Here is a 12209-nt window from a genome sequence, read left to right on the forward strand (position 1 = left end):
CAGTTGATATCAACTGCACTCCTTACTCCTATTATACTCGATTACTTACACGTGAAACTATATGACACTAAGCATTCACTAGTATTATAAATGAGGCGTAACCAAAACATAAGTATGTCATAAAAGATCAAAATACGAATTTAATCAAATAAATCATAATAATACATAAAACTGACTTGGTAAACCAAGTTTCTTTCAAATAACCTGTGAAACAATATTCAGTATGCCTATCATACCTATCAATCAGTATTTTCCAAAATATCCATTTATTGCCAAATTTATGTCAAATGAGAATGCAAAATACATGAGTTGCACATAAACGTTAAACGAAAACATAAGTTCTGTAGTGACACAACACTATACTAATATAACGAAATGGTAATTCAAAAACTCATTATGAATACCATGGATGCACACATAGTGTCGAAAGTACACAAAGTACCGATATGAAAATGCAACATATGCATTAAACAAAATCGATCGATAACCATCATACACAAAGTATGTCGAAATGCACCTACGACTCTCAATGCATATACAATAGGCCTTTAAATCAAATTCGCAAATTAAACATTTATTATGAAACATTGATAGATGTTAAAATAATATAAAATTTCATCCATCTATTTTAGGGCAGTTCTTACCTTAAAATTATTCGCAAAATCATTTTCATAAACTTTATGAAAATATTTCAAAATACGGTAAATCATGCTTTTATAAAAATATTAGAGGTTGACTCGTCGCAAGTCGTCCTCATATCATATAAGTACATAATAAATGCACTCACCTGGTATGCCTCATTATTATGCCTTACTATAGAAATCCAATTATTCTTGAACTTTTTCCTTGCCTTTCGCTTTGCTCGTATCATGAGTTCGATCACGATCTACACAAGCATCCATACAAAGTATATACAATTATAAAATACAATGTTAGTATCCTTACTAACATTTTTACAAAATAATAATACTCAAAAGTACTATTATTTTCGAATTCTTTTAAAATTCATCTAAACTTTTCCTTTTTATTCATAATGGGCCCCTTTTATAAATTCTTCAATCCAAGCCCAATTAATCCCAATAAAATTTCAGCATTTAATTTCCAGCTCAATACCTCAACAATACCATAATGACCACTTAAGCCACTAATTTTCTCAATATTAACCATTTTGTACTTAAACTTTGCCAACTTTCCAAAATGACTTAATTTCACATTCTAAATTCAATTTTAGCCCTAAAACAGTAATTTCCAGTAATGTACATCAATTATTGAGTAAATACACAATCAAACCATAACTTTTCAAAATTGTTGAATAGGTCCCTTAAATTTTGAAAAATTACAAAATGATCCAAAAAAATTCCAAGCCTTTTAGAACCTTTCAAATATCATTTCTAATCTATGGGAATTTTTACACAATTTTCCCAACTTATTTCCTCATGGTCGAATGCTTTAGGGGTATATTTCTCATGATTTTTATTTGATTCAAGTATGAAACCAACTTCTATTCAACATTTCAAGACCTCTAGAATCAAACCCCTAACATAATTTCATCAAAATACATCTTTCCCCTAAAGCTAGGGTTTGGCCGAATTCAACATAGGCTTATATAGCCATGTAAAAGTGATTTTAATCAACAATCCTACTTGTATATGATTTTACAACCTCAAAAACATCAAAATCCTTCATTAATTTCATAAACCCTAAAGTGAACACAAACCCTAAAATTTGGGATCTTTCAACACAAACCAAATTAGCAAGTAATAATTCTACCAAATGATAGCGTTTTTTGAATATAACAATTTTCTATTTCACGACATGATCCAAAATCCAAAGGAAATTGCTCAAAAATTGTAAAGAAAAATTTTCTTACCTTAAGTCATGGGAAGCACGAAATGGATCTGAAAATGGCCTAAATTTTATGAAATTTTCATGTAATTTCATGTTAATTTAACCTTTATTTAAGCTTAAATGAATAAAATATTCATTTAATAAAAAATGTTCATTTTGCCATTAATGAAACTTGATAATTACCATCCAACCAAGCCAAATCAACTTTATCATCTTTCAAAAGTCAAAGATGAACAAATTATTTTACCCTTTTCCAATTTTAACAAGCAACTTTTAAAAAATTACAATCTTGCCACTTTGATCCAACGGTTCAAATAAATCATGGAAATAAATCTTCAAATCCAATGATCCATATTATTTTCCCTCATTTTAACATGTGTTAATAATATTTTTAAGTCTAATTTATAATCCTTAAATTTTTCCCAACATTTCTATTCGATCTGATTTACTGATTTCTTACCGAACTTTAATAACCATTTCAAGTTTTCAACATAAATTCTGGATCAAGAATCTAATTTCAATAAAAACAAACCGCACACTCAAGAGTAAACTATCAATTTATGGGATAAAATTATTTTTGGGAAAATTACCACTTATGTCCTTAAACTTTTCCCAATTTTGTACTTTGGCCATTAAACTTTCAAAACTTACATTTTGGTCACTAACCAAAATTTGGGGTATTACACTTAATTTCCTTTGTATGATTTATTTTTTAGTCTCAGCTTTGAGTCGAATTTAAGTATTTTTACTAAGCTTACATTTCTTTGAATACTCATTTTAACTAACTTTATTTTTTTGTCTTGTTTCTACTAACTTGATTTCCTTTTGTCTTGTCTTGTAATTTGTTGTATTTTTTCATGAACATGGAATATGCTTCAAAGGTATTGATCCCTAGAATAACTGATCTTTCAGAAGGTTCTTGAAAAATAATGCCCACAGTAATGCCTTTCATTTGGTTAGATAGAATTTTGAAGAGTATGTACGTAGATCGAGTAACATCAAGAGATAATCTACTTACTAAGGAAACAAGCCAAAAAAATATCTGTTGAGGTAACAAGTTGGACTCAAGAAGATTCGACACTGAAGCTAATAGTTGAAAGTCACGAACCATCTCAAAAATTTCTGAAAGTAGGAGACGAAGTATAAGCTTTGAAAATTTTCAATATGCCTAAATTTGACGAAAGACGACGCAATACTCAAACGCTTGCAGAAGTTGGACAACGTGAAGACTGGTCAGATTTTTACTTCCTCAGTGTACCGAGAAATTGGTGGTTTTTCAAGAATTGTTCAAGGAACAATTATTTTTGGGGATCAATTCCTTTGTTGCATTTACATTTTCATTTTGCATTCCCATTTGCATCTTTGCATTTGCATGTTGCATCTTTGTATTAGCATCTATACATTGTACATTGCATGATATACATTGCATCTCAACGTGCATTAATCACGGGTCCTGAGAGTGACTCGCAGAGAATCTTGCGATAGAAGTTTTTGAGGTAAAATGAAGTCACCCCATTCGTACATAAAAACACATTGAGAGCTAAGGACGTGATGTTAGCGTCGTCTGAAGTTCAAGACACATTTGATATGAGTTAAAAAAAGTTCTTCTATCCACCGTGAAACCTTATTGCACTGGCATTGTCCTGTCTGAATGTGTTTTTGTTCTTTCTTTTGATGCTTAAACTTACGTCGTTTTCCAAGGTTATGAGCAATAAATCAAATTTTAATCTTGTAATTTTTTTAATATTAAATGAATTAAAGGTTTATTTACTGCATCATTAATTATATACTTTTGGCAAGTGGCAAGATTAGACCTTCCATACCCTATCCAAAGCTGAAAGAACCATTATTTGGTTCTTTACCTGAAATAAGATATGTTTTAACATCACTTACCACTGAAACAATAAATTCATGCCCTTATCCTCCCCGAGGCACCAAAATCCATATTTTTACCTTCCCAGAGAGAGCTGATCCCTCCTTAATGCTACCTTTTCCAAGATATATGGCTTCAGATTCACTCATTTCCCTTTCTAGAAAACCGACATTCATTGCTAACCTTAATAAATCTTGGAGGCATAAAGTACAATATGGTTGTGTGTACGAGAACCATTCATGCAAGAAAGACAAGTTGGAGTGTTACGAATCAAGTTTTTGCAAGAGAATTCGAATAATTAGGGCATACTAGGAGCAAAGTGAAGTAGAAACAATGGAAATAATTGAAATAATTATGTCATGCATTAATTACATTGTTTTCATGTAAATAAGGTTAATGTCGAATACTCGTTCCCCTGTAGATACCTCTTTTACAAGGACTTTTGTGTATGAGATGATGAACGACTTTGTTTTATTAATCCTTTCAAAAAAGAAAAAGAAAAAGAAAAATATATCCCTTATTGTCCCCATTTGATCCTAAATTATTTTCATCTTATTCAACCTAACCAAGGATCACCCTCCACACCGAAAGGGAAGGTGAAGGAAATCTGCATACAGAGGCAAGTCAAGGTGAAATAAAGTAAGAAATGACAAGATACCGCAAGGTGGACCAAATACAAAGAGCTCGAAGATCAAATCAAGTTGACAGCACAGAGAGAAAAAGAGAAAATATAGCGAAAAGAATAAAAAACATAAAAAAGGGAAAGAAAATAAAGCAAAAAAAAAAAGAGGAAAAAATACTTCAAGACAATTGACTCAATACTCCTCAAACCACAAGGTTGATCAAGTACGACTAGTTCGAAGATCCAGATTCAATAAGAAGATCAAGAATGCGATGGCATAAAGAGATGGAGTTGAACTCTAGGAAGAAAACCCAAAAATGGGTAGTTTAGAGGGATCCATGAAAATAAAGAAAATGAAATGCTTGTAACCAGATTCAAATCAGATAGAGAAATATTGAAGATGTCAGAACAAATTGATCCTTGGTTCGATCACCCTTAAACACTTGTTTGGGCCTATTTATCATTTTTTTCATAACCGTGAGCCCTAACCTACATTACGTGCCTGAAAAGTCCCTTCTAATCATACATGGATTTCTAAGTGGAGAGACTATTTTTAAATTTCATTCCGCCCCTCAGGGTTAATTTTATTTGCAAAAAAATAGTTTTCTAAAATCTTTAGTGCATGATAGGGAAAAATAATGAAAGGATGGTTCAAGACGTAAAATTTTAGATGACGTCTTGAAATTAAAGGAGAATTCAAGTTGAAAACCTGAAAAGGTAGCTTGAATACGAAGATTGTCAACTACTGCACAAAAGACGATCTTATACATCTATTAGTAAAGCACTACTCAACCCAAAGGAGCTCACGAGGGCTGGAAACCAGTGAACATTTTCAAAAGATAAGCATAACGGCTACAGTATCATATCAGTGAACACTAGAATCAAGGGCACAAGATTTTAACCTGAAACACATTACCTCCCCAAATCAACTTGAAACACTCTACCTTCCCAAGTTAACCTAAGCCTTATATCAACATTAATTTTTACACTCGTCAAATGTATATAGTTTTCGAAGAATTAAAAGAGCATTTGATTTATTTGATATTCAATAAACTCTTGTTTTACAATTTGTTTGGATTGGGATCCTAAAGAAAATGGAAGCATTTTTTAAACTTACTCATCAATTTTTTTCCACATTTCTAAAACGGAAAGAAGAAGAAAAATATTTTCAAACAAAACAATCTCAAGTGAAAAAGGTCCTTGAAGCTGGCGAGGCTCATTCTGCCTCAATCGGAGAAAAAAACAAATGATGCCAAGTTAATGAAGACATTTCACAATCTTGAAAGCAAAATAGTCCGAGGATCAGAAGGATTAGAGGATAAAACTTCTAACACTTCCTTGTGACGTTGTCATTTACCCATCAAGAAGCAGATGATCGCCTTATTTGAACAAGGCACATATCTCAGTTCATAGCAAAAATGCAAGATATTTATGTTAGAAAAATTGATCACTTCTTAAGTATCCATGTCATCATGAAGATAAGCCCTCAAGCTATTCATTAACATTACTGTTTAGTGACACCATTTAAGATTAAGATGTTTTGGCACAAAAAGAATCATGAATGCCCATATTGGGCATTACCAAAACTAGATCTCGTTAAGATAACAAGATTCAAATCAAATAGACATTGTGAATGAGCCTCAACATTAGGAGTGCCAAGGGCAAAAGATGAAAAAAGAGCTTACCTTGAGAAACAGACCATTCATGCTTCAGTTGGAAGATAAGTCCTGAGAAACAAATTTGACTGAGTGGTCGAGTCAGGGACAGAAATGGCGTCAAGGTCATATACCTGATTATAACAAGAATTCGAGAGATGAAGTGTTTCTTCCGAAGTGAAGACAAAATCAAAGACCATAACATGATCAAGCTGATCGCTAGAAGATTGCAAACCTGAGCTGGCAAGTTGCCAGTAAGGTAAGATTCATTCAAGAATGATCAAGTGAAGGAAGATTGATGTCTCTAATTTAAAGACAGAAGCGAGAAGAAGAATGATCAACATTTCTGCATTCAAGAAAGTCATGCATTCCATTTCGATACATTTAAGTGCATTCATATTGTCATACATATATACATAATTCTTACAGATTTTCCAAGGAAATAAGAGAAAGAAAAGAAAAATCAGAATTCAAAACTCAAATGGAGGGAATTAGATTAATAGTGGCAGAATGATAACTCCGTAAAAAGACTCAATTTTCAGTCTTTTCACTTAAGTTATTGCTCGTCTAAACAAGTATGCACAACCTTTTAGTTGCATTTAGTTGCATATAGGTTATATTAGCTTGTGGTGGATAAGTTTTGCTTAGGCAAGATTTATTTGGTCTGACTGATGCTGCTAAGGAGAAAGGGTTGTTTGGATTGTGTTTGTGCATGAAACTTATAGAGGAAGAACATTTCAGTCGTGACAACGTAAATTTGCAAAGGCCAACGGAACAAATGAGAACGTGAGGAGAAAATTTATCTCGCCGAGGCAAGGTTTATCTAAAGAAGTCTAAAACAGGTGTGACGAAACCGCCTATATCACACGCCAGCTGGATGACCTACTTTATCTACAAGCAAGACTTAATTATTCTGACAGCCGTCAGCCGTCTTTCCTTTTTAAGTCTAGTCATTTAATAACTGTTATTTAAGGAAACTCCAAAAGCATGCAAAGCCCTAGGAGATCTTTCCTTATAAATAACCAGTCGCAGCCACCAAGAGGAGAAAAAAAAGAGAGAAGAGCTTTATCCAAAGTGTGAGCAAGCAACTGCAGTGCTTTCCCACCATCAACCAACCAAACTTCCTTGGTGTCCTCCATAACCAGACTTTAGCAGAGTGGTGATCAGGTCTCAAGAGAGGCTGATCACCAAGGCAGGAGCGGTGCTGATCAGAATTGTCGCGATAGAGCCCCTAGTTTTGGGATTCATTCTTCTTTTGTTCTTAACTCTTTATCTATTTGGGGTTGTATTAAACGTTGAATCTTGGATGATTTTTTATAGCACCATGACTTTCTTACTTGGTGTTAAATTTTGTTTTGCATGAATAATATTTTTATGTTTTATGAATGATAAATTATGTTTTGCTTATGATTGTTTTGCTCATCGTTTAAATATTTTACCTTACGCTGTAAGAGCATCAAGAGATCACCTGGGGTTTTGGTAAAACATGTCTTGGCAATGTAAGAGCATCGAGAGATATCCTTTTGTCTAGATAGTGATTCTTAGATTCGAGAGAATTAAGATAGATCCACTTGAGCAATGGAATGAATCCGGGATGGTGAAGTTCTAACTTGTTTTCCTTAGAGATAAGGAGTGAGTTTCAAACGACTAAAAGGGGTAGACACTAGAGTACGATAGACAACGCCTATAGTTCACGCTGAGAGGTATTGCTACAACAATAGTTTGACAAACCAAGGGTTGTAGTTAACGCTGAGGAGTATTGCCGTAGCAACCTTCTAAGAATACCTAGTAATCCTGTCGGGCAGCTTTAGCAAGTCATAGTAATTCATTCTAGACTTAGAATAATTTTTTTCAAGACAAAAGTTTAGCATAAGTGCTCTGTGATACGTCTAAATATGTGAGGTTGTTGCATTATATTTAAACCTACACTTGCTTAACTTTTCTGCAATCATTAAATCACTTCTTCATTTTATTAGTATTAGTTCTTAAGCTGACACTTAATAGGAATTAGTTCGTGACACTAGTTCTCGTTGTGGTTAAAATATATTTCCAATCCAATCCCTGTGGAGACGATACTCACTTACCCTATATTACTTGAATCCATTGTGTATACTTGCACATATTTGCTTTCCTTAATATATACATTTACAAGCGATCAAGTTTTTGGCGCCGTTGCCGGAGATTGGCAACTAACGAAATTTTTAGCCATAATAAGTTCTTTTTGGGCACCTTATATTTATTTATTCTAACATAGTTTATTATTTTGTTTTGTAGGTTTTTATTCTTGCATGACCTTGAGATCCGCTGGTAAGCCTTTGAAACCATTTGACCCTGAAGTTGAGCAATCATTCAGACAAAGGTTGCGTTCCTAAAGAACCAGAGAACATCTAATCCAACTCCAAATACAAGACAACATGGGAGATTTAGGACCTGATGCAGCTATCAATCTTCAAGTTGCAAGGCCAAGAGCAATACAAGATCATTTGAACCTGATTCTCGATGACCTCAATCCAGGCATAGTGTCACTTAAAATACAAGCCACTCATTTCGAACTCAAATCGGTGATGTTTAACAAGTTAAACTCTATTGGACAATTTGGTGGTTTACCCAATGAGGATGCTACTTAGCATGTTCGTGCTTTCCTTTAAGTGTGCGATTCTTTTCGAAAAACTAAAACTTTTCCCTTACTCCCTACATCATAGAGCAAGAGCCTGGCTCAGCGGAGTTCCTTCCGGCTCAATAGAGTCATGGGCAGATTTATGCAAGGGTTTCTAACTCCGATACAATCCGCCCAATATGAATACACAGTTTTGCAATGACATTGCGAGTTTTCGCTTAGGAGATGATGAATCAATGTACAAATGTTAGGATAGGTACAAAAGCCTACTTCACAAATGTTAACCATGGCTTTCACGATTGGACGCAAGTGGTGATGTTTTACAATGGAGTCAATGCACCAACTCGAATGATTCTAGATGCCTCATCAAATGGCACCTTACTGGACAAATCACCAGAGTAAGCTTTTGATAACATCGACGAGATAGCAAATAATGATAATCAATTTCCAAATACAAGATTGGGAACCGACAGAAAAACATATGGAGTATATGAATTAGAGGGTAAGGATTCAGTAGCAGCTCAACTTTCTGCCATAACCAATATGTTGAAAAATTTGCAACGTCCTAATGAGGTAAGATAAGTCAAGGTGACCAATAACGCATGCATATTTTTTCATGGCAACCATCATGAGAGTGAATGTCCGAAAAACCATGAGTCAACCAATTTTGTGGGCAACTATAATCGGAGCAACAATAAGCCCTATTCAAACATGTACAATCCTAGTTGGAGACATCACCCAAATTTTTCAAGGAGTAATAAAGGAAACAACCACAATCAAGCAGCAAATTAGAGGCCATAGAAAAATAATTCTGACCATCAACATTTTCAGAATCAGCATCGTCATCAGCCCTTGCAAAACAATAAAGGTATATCTTCTTCATCTAATACAAATTCCTTGGAGTTATCATTGCAGGAATTTATGGTCTCAACGAAAGATTTCTTGGCCTCAAAAAATACCTTGATGCACGAACATTCTGCAACAATTAAAAATCAAGGAAATTTGTTACAAAGCCAAGAAACACTTTTGCAAAGCCATAGTTCATCTCTGAGAGCATTGGAAAATCAAGTGGGATAAATTGTTACGACATTACACTCTCGCCCACAATGGAATCTCCCTAGTGATACGGAGATCATTAAACATCATGGGAAGGAACAATGCAATGTACTTACACTAAGGAGTGGAAAACAGGTCAATGAAGATTACAAGTTTGGGGAAGAACATCTGAACATTCCTCACCATGGCATAACACAACCAGAGGATCGAGTTGAAAATGTTGAACGAGAGGAAGCGCCTGAAGAGAAGGAAAAAATTGAAGGTTAATAAAGGTATCGTTCAAACAACGAGAAATTCATGGTCAAGGCTAGAGATTCTTCAGCAACAACAGCAGACAATGTGAGACCTCCACCACCATTCCCTCAACGGTTGAAGAAGCATGATGATGACATCCAATTCAAGAAATTTGTTGATGTTCTGGATCAGTTGTGTATCAATGTACCCTTACTAAAAGCCATCGAACAAATGCCTTCATATGCCAAGTTCCTTAAGGACATTGTTACAAAGAAATGGAAAATAGAACGTGTTGCCACGGAAATAGAAATCTGATCGGCAGTAAACAAACTTCCACCAAAACAAAAAGAACCTGGTAGCTTTATAATACCATGCTCAAATGGTAATAACTTATATGACGAGCTCTTGTTGATTTGGGATCAAGTGTAAACTTGATACCAAAGTCTATATTTATGAAACTAGACACTTTTGGCCCAAGAGAATTATGCTCAGAAGATGATTCAGAGAATCATGGCCCTGACGACGGAAATCTGAACAATGGAAGCCCTGAAAATGATACCAATGCACGATACGGAGGAAATACAAAGGATCAATCGAGGCTTATTCATAATAAATAAGGTATGAAATTTGAACCCTTAGATTATGATGAAGTTAAGTCTCAAGAGTCATCCTTGCAACATGCACCGAAACTGGAACTTAAAACTTTGCCATCAAACTTGAAGTATGCTTATCTAGAAACTGATGAAACTCTACCAGTGATAATTTCCGCCAACTTAACCTCCGAACAGGAGAATAGTTTGTTGAATGTTTTTTCACATCATATAAAAGCTCTCGGATGGACAATGGTAGACTTGAAGGGAATCAGTCCGACCATATGCATGCACAAAATCAATCTAGAAGATAGCCATAGCACTTCGATAGAACCCCAAAGAAGGCTCAATCCAATCATGAAGAATGTAGTCATGAAAGAAATTATAAAATGGTTGGACGCAAGAGTAATTTATCCTATATCTGATAGTTCATGGGTCAGCCCGGTGCACTGTGTGCCAAAGAAGGGTGGTGTGACCATGATTAAAAGCGAACATGGCAAACTCCTCACCACAAGAACAGTCACGGGATGACGCATATGCATGGATTACATGAAGCTCAACAAAGCCACAAAGAAAGACCATTTTCCCCTCCCTTTCATCGACCAAATGCTTGATAGGTTAGCGGGAAAACATTTTACTGTTTCCTCGATGGATACTCATGATATAACCAAATAGCCATAGCACTGGAGGATCAAGAGAAAACCACTTTCATATGCCTGTATGGTAACTATACATTTAGACGAATAATGTTTGGACTGTGTAACACTCCAGCTATATTCCAAAGATGCATGATGGCAATCTTTTCAGATATGGTGGAAGAATGTATGGAAATATTTATGGACGACTTCTCCATTTCGGGTGATGATTTTGATTGATGCCTCGACAATCTATCCAAGGTATTGAAAATATGTGAAGAAGCCAACCTAGTGCTGAATTGGGGAAAATGCCATTTTATGGTAACTGAAGGAATAGTGTTGGGTCACAAAATTTCATGCTGAGGCATCGAAGTTGATAAAACCAAGGTGGACGTGATTGCAAACTTTCCCCCACCCACCAATGTGCGAGGTATACACAGTTTCCTTATACATGCATCCTTTTACAGGCAGTTTCATAAAATATTTTTCTCAAATCTCTAAACCTTTGTGTCTTTTGCTTCAATAAAATCATCCATTTGAATTAAGTAATGATTTTTTGAATGCCTTCACATATTTGAAGAAAAAACTTTTGGCAGCACCAATCGTTATCCCACCAGACTAGAACGAACCTTTTGAGCTCATGTGCGACGCTATTAACTATGCAGTCGGAGCAGTGCTAGGGCAACGAAAAAGTAAAATCTTTCATGTTATATACTATGCGAGCCATATTCTTAATTATGCACAAGTAAACTATACCACCACTGAAAAAGAACTCTTAGCAGTAGTATTTGCATTTGATAAGTTTAGGCCATATCTAATAGGCACTAAGGTAATTGTGCATACAGATCACTCTGTCATTAAATATTTGATTAATAAAAAATATGCAAAGCCTAGACTAATTCGGTGGATGTTATTACTACAAGAGTTCGATTTAGAGATCAAGGACAAAAAGGTATAGAAAATCAAGTGGAAGACCATTTGTCTAGGTTAGATAACAAACCTGATTGTCCTGACATCACAGAAATTAAAGAGGGTTTCCTTGATGAGAAAATATTATTTGTCACGGATGAGTCGTGGTA

The sequence above is a fragment of the Hibiscus syriacus genome, unplaced genomic scaffold (assembly GCF_006381635.1).
Source record: "Hibiscus syriacus cultivar Baekdansim isolate YM2019G1 unplaced genomic scaffold, ASM638163v2 tig00112673_pilon, whole genome shotgun sequence".
Taxonomy (NCBI): Eukaryota; Viridiplantae; Streptophyta; class Magnoliopsida; order Malvales; family Malvaceae; genus Hibiscus; species Hibiscus syriacus.